The 8710-nt window shown below is 46.1% G+C and overlaps 1 long non-coding RNA gene across 1 annotated transcript; it reads left to right on the top strand.

Annotated features, from left to right (window-relative positions):
- Nucleotides 1–3907: 3907 nt before the first annotated feature.
- LOC116999713 lies at nt 3908–6305 on the top strand. The gene is made up of 3 exons (XR_004418598.1): nt 3908–4197; nt 4991–5102; nt 5965–6305. It is a non-coding gene; the product is annotated as an uncharacterized LOC116999713 (long non-coding RNA).
- Nucleotides 6306–8710: the final 2405 nt, after the last annotated feature.

Below are 8710 nucleotides of genomic sequence, written 5' to 3'. Positions count from 1 at the left end.
AAAACAGCGTCTAGGATCATGGAAAGTTGAGGAATTTAATCAAAATGCTGCTCTGTAGTTTGGTGTGTTTTGTAGGATTAGCAGGGGCACCAATAATGCTGTCAATGCAGAGCTCATTTGGACACTTGTGAATTATTGAGCTGCAGAGCAAACCTCAGCACAGCCTAAATCAACAGTTTTCCACAGTGCTGTTGGCAACAGAAGTTCCTGATGGCTCCTCTTCCACACTGGAGAGGGACAAAATTGCAGTAGGAAGTTGTCTGGGGGAATAAAAGCAGTTTGGGATATCTGACTCAGTATTTTTGAGGTTCACCAGAAAGAGGCAGAACAGCAGCCCTGTAGGAATTTAGGAATTTGTCACTCCATGCTGAAGTAAAAATTGACAAACTCAGTAGTTTAAAACACAGTGAAGTCCACCCAGTGAATCTGCAGTGCCAACCTCTGGCTTTAGGTGCCTGCTCCACCCCGTGTGTCCCAAACCCCTGGGAATTCTCCAGGGAGCAGTGGGTGAGGGTCAGGGATGGGAGGGATCACTGCAGGGTCTGAGACATCTTCCCTGGGGGAATTCTCTACTCCAAGGTCACCAGAGCACATCATCTGCAAAGTCCTTCTTCCCTTTTGGTGGCTTTTTGTGAGACAGGAGGCTGGATGGGAGATAAAAGGGTTTTCTTAGGTACAAGTAAAAAAAAAAAAAAAATCTATCTTGATGTATTTTGTGGAAATACTTCATAGAATTGAATGCAGCCCATAACACTTTTCCCCTTTGTTTTCTCCTTAGTTGTCATAGACAACTCTGAGCAGACTGCAAGGTGCCCTTAATGAACTGGCATTATAGAACTGGGATTGCTGGATCACCCTGAAAAATTCAGAGTATTCAGAGATTTTCACTCCTTTGGAAAGTCTTATTCTGTAATTAAAGTTAATTTAGGGAATGAATTACAGTTGATGTGTGTGTTAGTATTTCTATCAATATTTAATGTGTGTATTCAATACATAAATGCCCTAGACATGAATATGTTCATGACCTTAAGTCCATTCTTCCTTTCCCCCAAAAGGAAACAAATTTTTTTTGTATGATTTAACTTTATCCTATTTTCCTAAATGCTGTCAGTGTTTTTCCAGACATCAATATTCTCCAAACATCCTCTGCTCTCCTTCTCATCTGAATTTCAGGAATTGATTCAATGATCTCAGAGCTCAGTGTGGTGGCTACATAGCCTTGCCTTATCTTCCTGTTTTCATTAACACATTTTTAAAGTTATTTATTATAAACTTGCTGTTTATTTTAAAATTATTCGTTATATTTTTTTTTAAATGGGTAAATAGACCAAAAGTGTTTTTTTTTAATTAAGCACACCCTGTCTTCCTAAACAATGACATAAAACTCAGCCAAGCCAAGCGTGGGCTCTTCCTTAAGGAGCAGGTATAAAGGATGGATTTGCAGAAGGGTTTTCATTGCTTTCCTGGGCTCTTCCATGGTGCTGCCTCAAACTGGAAGTGGCTGTCAGGTGAAATAAGAAATGCAACCTAAGGAGTGTGGGGCTGGGGATGCTCCCTCTCCCTTCCCCTGAACGTGCCTTCAAGCTGCTCCCAGTCTTCAGCATCTCCCCCCCAAATCTTGGATCCCTCCCCCACCAACACTGCTAACTACTAACTCATAAAACATATCAGCTGGGTTTATTACTTTTAACCATCTTTCCAATTGTGCTATAAAATAAAGGCAGATGCCATTTTAAGATCTTATTATTATCAAGGGCCAACTCCTCCAGCAGCACCTGCTTAGCAGCAATCTGCTTGTTTATAGTCCCTTTTTTATAGGTGACAGTTTAAGGTGGCTGTTCTCCTGTTACAAAGAGTTCTTTTTAATGTGGCAGAAGTGGCACGCACAGTAGGTGAGCTCCTTTCTTTCATCCAGTGATATTGAGACGGGGTCGCAGGTTCACCTGTGATTTTTGCTTGACAGCTTCGCCACACACATCAGGCTCTGCCAAATGCTCCGCCATTAATTTATGATTTAAAGTAATTAACTTTTGCTGATTAAAGTAATTATTTCAAGTGCATTGCACTCAGGCCCAAATGATGCTCACAGCCCCCTCTCCAGTTTGAGCTAGCAGCATGCCAAGTGCTTAAAAGCTGCACCAGGGAGCTCGCGGTGGCTTCTGCCAGTCTAACAGATCTGCCATGTTTATGGCTGACTTGTACTAACTGCTCATTTTAATGCTGAATCCTGGCAGAACATTGACACAGTGTGAAACCTTCATCCGGTAAACAAGACAAGCTTCAAATTGGTGACATCGATGACAGTGAAAACTGTTTAAATGAATCTTGCCTCCAGCCTTCCAGAGGTATTATGTTTTTGAGCGCTGCTCCTTCTCCAGATTGGCTGTTAAACAATTTACAGCTTTATCCAGCCTCTGCCTTCAGCGTTATGCAGGTGCAAAATTTAGGTTTCTTCACTGGATTGGAGGCCAAAAAAAATCTCTCTGACCTCGCCCCCCCTCAGAAAATCCCACCCAGACCCCACCAAACCCTTTTAAAGCGGCTTCAGAGAGAAACGTGCTAAAGGAGTTTCCTTTGAAAATAAATCTGCCCTTTTGAAAGCGTACACGGGTTGGGAAGCTGCCTGGCATGTCCCGAAGTTAACATGTTTTGTGTGGGAGCCAATGTTGGCTGGTTTATTGTGCCTTCCCCGAGCAGGAGAAGGATGCACAGCGGAGCACCGGGCGGGATCGCGTGGAATTCTGCCAGCGCCGGGCACCGCGGCAACGAGCTTTGTCTCACTGGCACCAAATGTTCCCAAAACTTACCTTTAGGGTTGTGTTATCTCTTTTTTGTTTTCTTTTTTTTTTTTTTTTTTTCCCTTCTCCCTGGAGAAGATATTCCTTGGGAATATCCTCTTGTAAAAAGCTGTGGTGTTTTGGCTGCTGCTCGCTGAGTGAAACCGAGGAAACCGATGGTTAAATCTGGAGGAGTAAAAATATCCATGCTGGAAAAAAAATATATTCCCAGTACTAGAAATACGTTTAGCTGGTGTTTCTTTCCCCCTCATTATTTATTTATTTATTTGTTTGTTTAAATCAAATTTTAATTTGGGAGGGATAAGGGAAACAATTTTGATCAGGGAGGGGCAGTGTATTTTTTCCTGCTTTGCTGAAATGACTGGCAGTTTTAAAAAGCTACTCACATTATCCCTCTCTCCTCTTCCAGTGCAACTGTAAAGAAATCTAATTTCATCTGTAATAAAGCACCTGATGGGCAGTGATCCCTGGCAAACAATATTTCAGCTTAATGCTAAGCATTGAAAAAACATCATCGAAAAATAAAGATGCCAAGAAAAATCATCTGTGTGTTAGCTTGGCAGTCATCCTCAGAAATGGGAGGGATAGCTCGACAGTGAGCCTGATTTGGGGGTTTTCTCCCTTGCTTTTTGGTAATGAATGAAGTGTGGAGGGAAGGGAGGCAGCGCGAGGGAGGGCTGGGTGAGCGGCCGAGGAACCGCTCAGCAGAACCCCTGCAGCAAACCCTGAGCTGGCTGCCAAAAATCAGGGCAGGTTTGGGCTGGAGGGAGCCCAGGCACTGAGCTAAGAGCACCAAAACCGCTCCTCAGAGCCCCTGCCACGGGTGTGATGTGTCCTCACCCCGTCCCTGTGCAAGGCGTGCTGTAAACACACCCTGGAGAGAGTTTTGCAGGAAATGGTGATGCTGCTTTTTCAGAACTGGCTGGCAAAGGTGCTTTGAAAACACTTGTCAGAAACAAGATAGAGACAAAGCAGTTTCACTGCCTTGTTTGTTTGTTTGTTTTTTATTTTTTTATTTTTCATTTCTAGGTCTCCACATAGCATCACAGAATGATTTGGGTTGGAAGGGGCCTTACAGCTCACCTAGTTCCAAATCCCTGCTATGAACATCTTCACATCCAATAATGTCTGGACTTTCTGAAGATGTAATAGGACTGGAAAACTAATCTTGGAACAAATTTTTCAAAGCAAAACACACCCGGGATTTACTCAGGACCTGATCCAAATTCCCCTGGGATAGTCAAGAGCCAGTTGGTGGCTTCAGCCTCATTTGACTCTCCTGTGCTGTCTGCAGTTGTTCCAAGCTCAGCTGATCCTCTCACGCTGGCTCAAGGAAAGTGATCATAATCCTCAAAGTGTTCCAGGGAGGATAAGAGCAGGATTTGATGCTACAGGAGTTGTGAGTGGCTGTGGTTGGCATGGGAGAGGTTGGGTCTCACAGTAACAGGGGCAGTGGTGTCACCTGGGGTGGGAACACCAAACACTGGTGAAAGCAGGGGGTTGGAGGTGCCTGGCTCCCATTGGCATTGCCAGGGATTGGCTGTTTTTAAATATCTGTAGGTGTTGGGTGGGTGTTGAACTGGTTCTGGGCAGGGCAAGGTAGGGATGCTCCTGTTGGGAAAGGAGAACCCACAGCAGAACTCCTCTCTCAGTCCTCTGGTTTAGAACATCCCTTGAGCCACGACAACAGTGAGAAATCTCAAGGCCTGGTCGGGTGAAAAGTGCAACAAACACCAAGTAAAAACTATCAGGAATTCATAATTCCAACATGCAGATGTGAAAGGCACATTTGCATTTAATCCCTTGGAATTATGAGAAACATAAATGTCCCATTATGGAATGGCACAATGTATTAGCAGCTATAGGTGTGAAATCAAACCAAGGTGAATTATACTGATGGGCAAAGTGGCTGTGTTTAAACAGTTGTCTACTTATTAAATCTCTAATTAAGGACATGCAAACCAAGTGGCGAAGATTTTCCACTAAGCATGATAAATTGTGATTAGCAGAATGTTTTTAATGTGCTGCAGAGCAAGCCAGTTCTATTAAAAAAGAACAGAAGCCACCCAAATTTCTCCCAGCAGCTTTACCTGTAATGACAGTGGTACTTCTCCAGGTCACAATAAATTGATTTTCACTGTGTGTATTAACCCCTGACTGCAGTTTGGATCCTATTTTTTCTGTTTTTACAGCACCTTCTTTACAACATCTTTTGGGATTTGTCTCAAAGAGGCCAGACAAGCTGGAAGTGACTTTTTGGAAGCCGCCTCATGACTTTCTGCCTGGATTGCATGTGATGTGAGTGTAAGTATTTTCCTGCTACAGCACACCCCTCTGTAGGAATAAGTGCACTTACTTGACTCAATCAGCCATCTGTGACTCCATCAGCCACAGTGGAAACTAATGGTAATTGCCAATTGTTAACCAGACAATAGCAGATGCTAACTTTAATATCCAACAGTGCTCTTCCGAGCATCTTTTATGGAGACATGGCCTCACTCTAATATGTGTTTTCTTTCCCCAGAATAAGGCAACTTAGTAAAGGCTGATTAGCCTAGGGAGCTATGTGACTTGAAGCAATGAACTTCCAGGAATGGCAGCCCATGTGCTGTTTCTGGGCCATAATGTCTACAATGTGAAAATGTAGAAGACTGGATTTAAAATCCTTCTCTGAATGCAATTTTTTTCCGGTGAAATTTCACAAAGAGCCACGTCCTGGAGGCTAACACGAGAGCGATGCCTTTCCTGGCAGTGTCCTTGCCTCCTATTAGATAATCAATTAGTCTCAGAACATTAAAAAGCAAAATGCTGCAACAGGATTTTCCACCAAATTCAAAAATATTTGCTAAAGGATTTCATTGCTCCTGTTTATTTACATGGAAGCCTGAAGGCCACACAACATAATGCTGCTGCTCTGGCACCACGACAGCTCTGCAGCCTCGGCCCCGAAGGACATCTGGAGTTTCTGGGTTCCTTTTTGCAGAAATTTGCTCTCAGAAAGTAATGAATGAGCCCATTTTCACTTCGACTGGGCCCTGCAGTCTACGGGAGGCATTAGGAGCAATTTGTAGTCAACGTGCAGGTCTGTTCCACCTAAAACATTATCAATGAGCTTGTCAACCCGAGCCTTAACCTTCTTTGTTATTTTCATCTGCTCCTCTCTCAGATGTCTCTCCTCGTACCCATAACCTCTGAAGACTGGCAACAGGATGTCATACACCTGTTTTGCTCAAGGCTGGGACTCGGAGCCCTGCGCGAGGTTGTGTCGGCATTGGCTCGCTCGCCGCTTTGCTCAACGTATATGTCAGAATGTCAGATGATCGTTGTTGTATCTGCAGCTGTTGCATGAGCACAGTGCCAGGGGCACAACTTTCCTGCAGTGAGCTTTAATTTGCTCTCCCCTCCCTGAAGAGCTCCCGCGCTTCACCTTGCTGCTGCTACTGCTGCTGCTGCTGCAGCTGGAGGAGAGCTCAGCCCGCGTGCAGCTGAGGCTGCGGCAGGGAGGGAGGCAGGGAGATGGGAAATGGGACTGGGAGACGGGGGGGGGGGCAGGGATGGAGGGATGGAGGCAGGGAGGGAGGGATGGAGGGAGGGATGGAGTCAGGGAGATGGGAAATGGGACTGGGAGATGGGGGGAGGAAGGGATGGAGGGAGGCAGGGAGGGAGGCAGGGAGATGGGAAATGGGACTGGGAGACGGGGGAGGAAGGGATGGAGGGATGGAGGGATGGAGGGAGGGATGGAGTCAGGGATGGATGCAGGGATGGAGGGATGGAGTCAGGGAGATGGGAAATGGGACTGGGAGACAGGGGAGGAGGCTGAGAGGCAGGGATGGAGGGATGGAGGGAGGGATGGAGGGATGGAGATGGGCAATGGGACTGGGAGACAGGGGAGGAGACTGAGAGGCAGGGATGGAGGCAGGGATAGAGGCAGGGGTGCAGGGATGGAGGCAGGGATGGAGGCAGAGATGGAGGGATGGAGGCAGGGATGGAAGCAGGGATGGAGGCAGAGATGGAGGGATGGAGGCAGGGATGGAGGCAGGGATGGAGGCAGAGATGGAGGGATGGAGGCAGGGATGGAGGGATGCAGGGATGGAGGCAGGGATGGAGGGATGGAGGCAGGGATGGAGGGATGGAGGTAGGGATGGAGGGATGAAGGCAGGGGTGCAGGAATAGAGGCAGGGAAGGAGGTAGGGATGGAGGCAGGGGTGCAGGAATGGAAGCAGGGAGGCAAAGCAGGGAGGGATGGAGATGGGGAGGAGGGAAAGAGGGAGGCAGACAGGGATGGAGGCAGGGATGCAGGCAGGGGTGCAGGAATGGAAGCAGGGAGGCAAAGCAGGGAGGGATGGAGGTGGGGAGGAGGGAAAGAGGGAGGCAGACAGGGATGGAGGCAGGGATGCAGGCAGGGGTGCAGGAATGGAAGCAAGGAGGCAAAGCAGGGAGGGATGGAGGTGGGGAGGAGGCAAAGAGGGAGGCAGACAGAGATGGAGGCAGGGGTGCAGGCAGGGAGGCAGGGGTGGAGGCAGGAATTGAGGCAGGGAGGAAGTGAAGGAGATAGGCAGGCAGGGAGGGAGAGACAAAATAGGTAAAGAAACAGGGAAGGAGGCTGAGAATCAGGGAAAGAGAGAGAGAAGCAGGCAGAGGAGGCAGGCAGGGAGGGAGAGAGACAAAAAATGTAGGGAAACAGGGATGGAGGCTGAGAATCAGAGATGGAGACTGGGAAACAGGCAGAGAAGAAGCCAGGAAGGCAGGAAAGGAGGCAGGAAGAGAAGGAGGGAAACTGAGGCAGGCAGGGAGGCTCAGCTCCAGCCAGCACTTGGTGGAGGTGCTGCAGACTGTTATTTGCATCTTTGCTCAATGAGGCATTTTCCTAATTGTTTGCAGGAAGGAATTGTGAACACTGAGGGATTTATATTTGTGTGAGTCAATCTGTAGTATATTTGGATTCTGTTCCAACAGAGCTACTCGTAGCCTAAATAAGCCATAACCTGCCAAGATATTCATGAGAGATCTGACTAGGTTTTTGACTGCTCTCAGAATTAGGTTGACAATCAAAACAGATGTAGAATGAGACTGCAACTGGATTGCCAAAGGCAAAAAACTCCTGTCAAATTCTTTAAAGGAGGGAACTGATGAACCACTGTAAAACATGGGAATAGTGGACATTAGTGACTAGACAAGGACACATATGTCCACCTTCAGTTCTGCTCGAGATTGTGGATTTGTTTCTCAAATTAGGTAGCAAGGGCATTGGAAAAAATGCTTTAAAATACACAGGTAGTGAAAGTTTAAAAAGACACAACATTGCTGCATGAATATTACAAGATGTTTCTCAGGGTTTTTTAAAAATACGTGTTTTTGTGGAATTGCTGCATTTCTGAGTGACAAATTGGGAAGGCACAGATCATCTGTAATTTAAAAGAAGAAAGCAATAGAGAGTTTGATTAAAAAGCAACACAATTCTGTATTAAGGGATATTGCTTGGTTACATCTATTATTAAGGGAGACATGAAGCATTTTGTCTTGCACTTGAAATGTTAACTAAATCAAGATTAACTATATAAAGTGTGACTTTAATAAGGAGAATGGATGCAGTGGCCTAATGTGTACATGTGCATCTTGTCTAAGAGTTGCCACTCACAATTCCAGCATGCAGGTCTTTGTAGCAGAGGGAAAAGGAGAGTTTTTGTAGGATGCAACACAAATGTGAAAGATACTGGTGGGAGAAAAAAACAACAACTGGGCAAAATCCCTGCCTGGAAGGACATCTCTGGGTGGAGGGATCCATATGGTGGGGCTTCATGATGGTTCAGGATAGGGATGGCTGGAAAATATGGAATGACACCTTTCCCTTGGGGAAAATGCTGAGTCATTCAAAAGGGAGTTATTCACAGGCTTTGTTTCAATGAATATCC

Source organism: Catharus ustulatus, chromosome 8 (genome assembly GCF_009819885.2).
Source record: "Catharus ustulatus isolate bCatUst1 chromosome 8, bCatUst1.pri.v2, whole genome shotgun sequence".
Classification (NCBI taxonomy): Eukaryota; Metazoa; Chordata; class Aves; order Passeriformes; family Turdidae; genus Catharus; species Catharus ustulatus.
The sequence above is the reverse complement of the archived record's forward strand: the minus strand, read 5'-3'. Positions and strand labels throughout refer to the sequence as shown.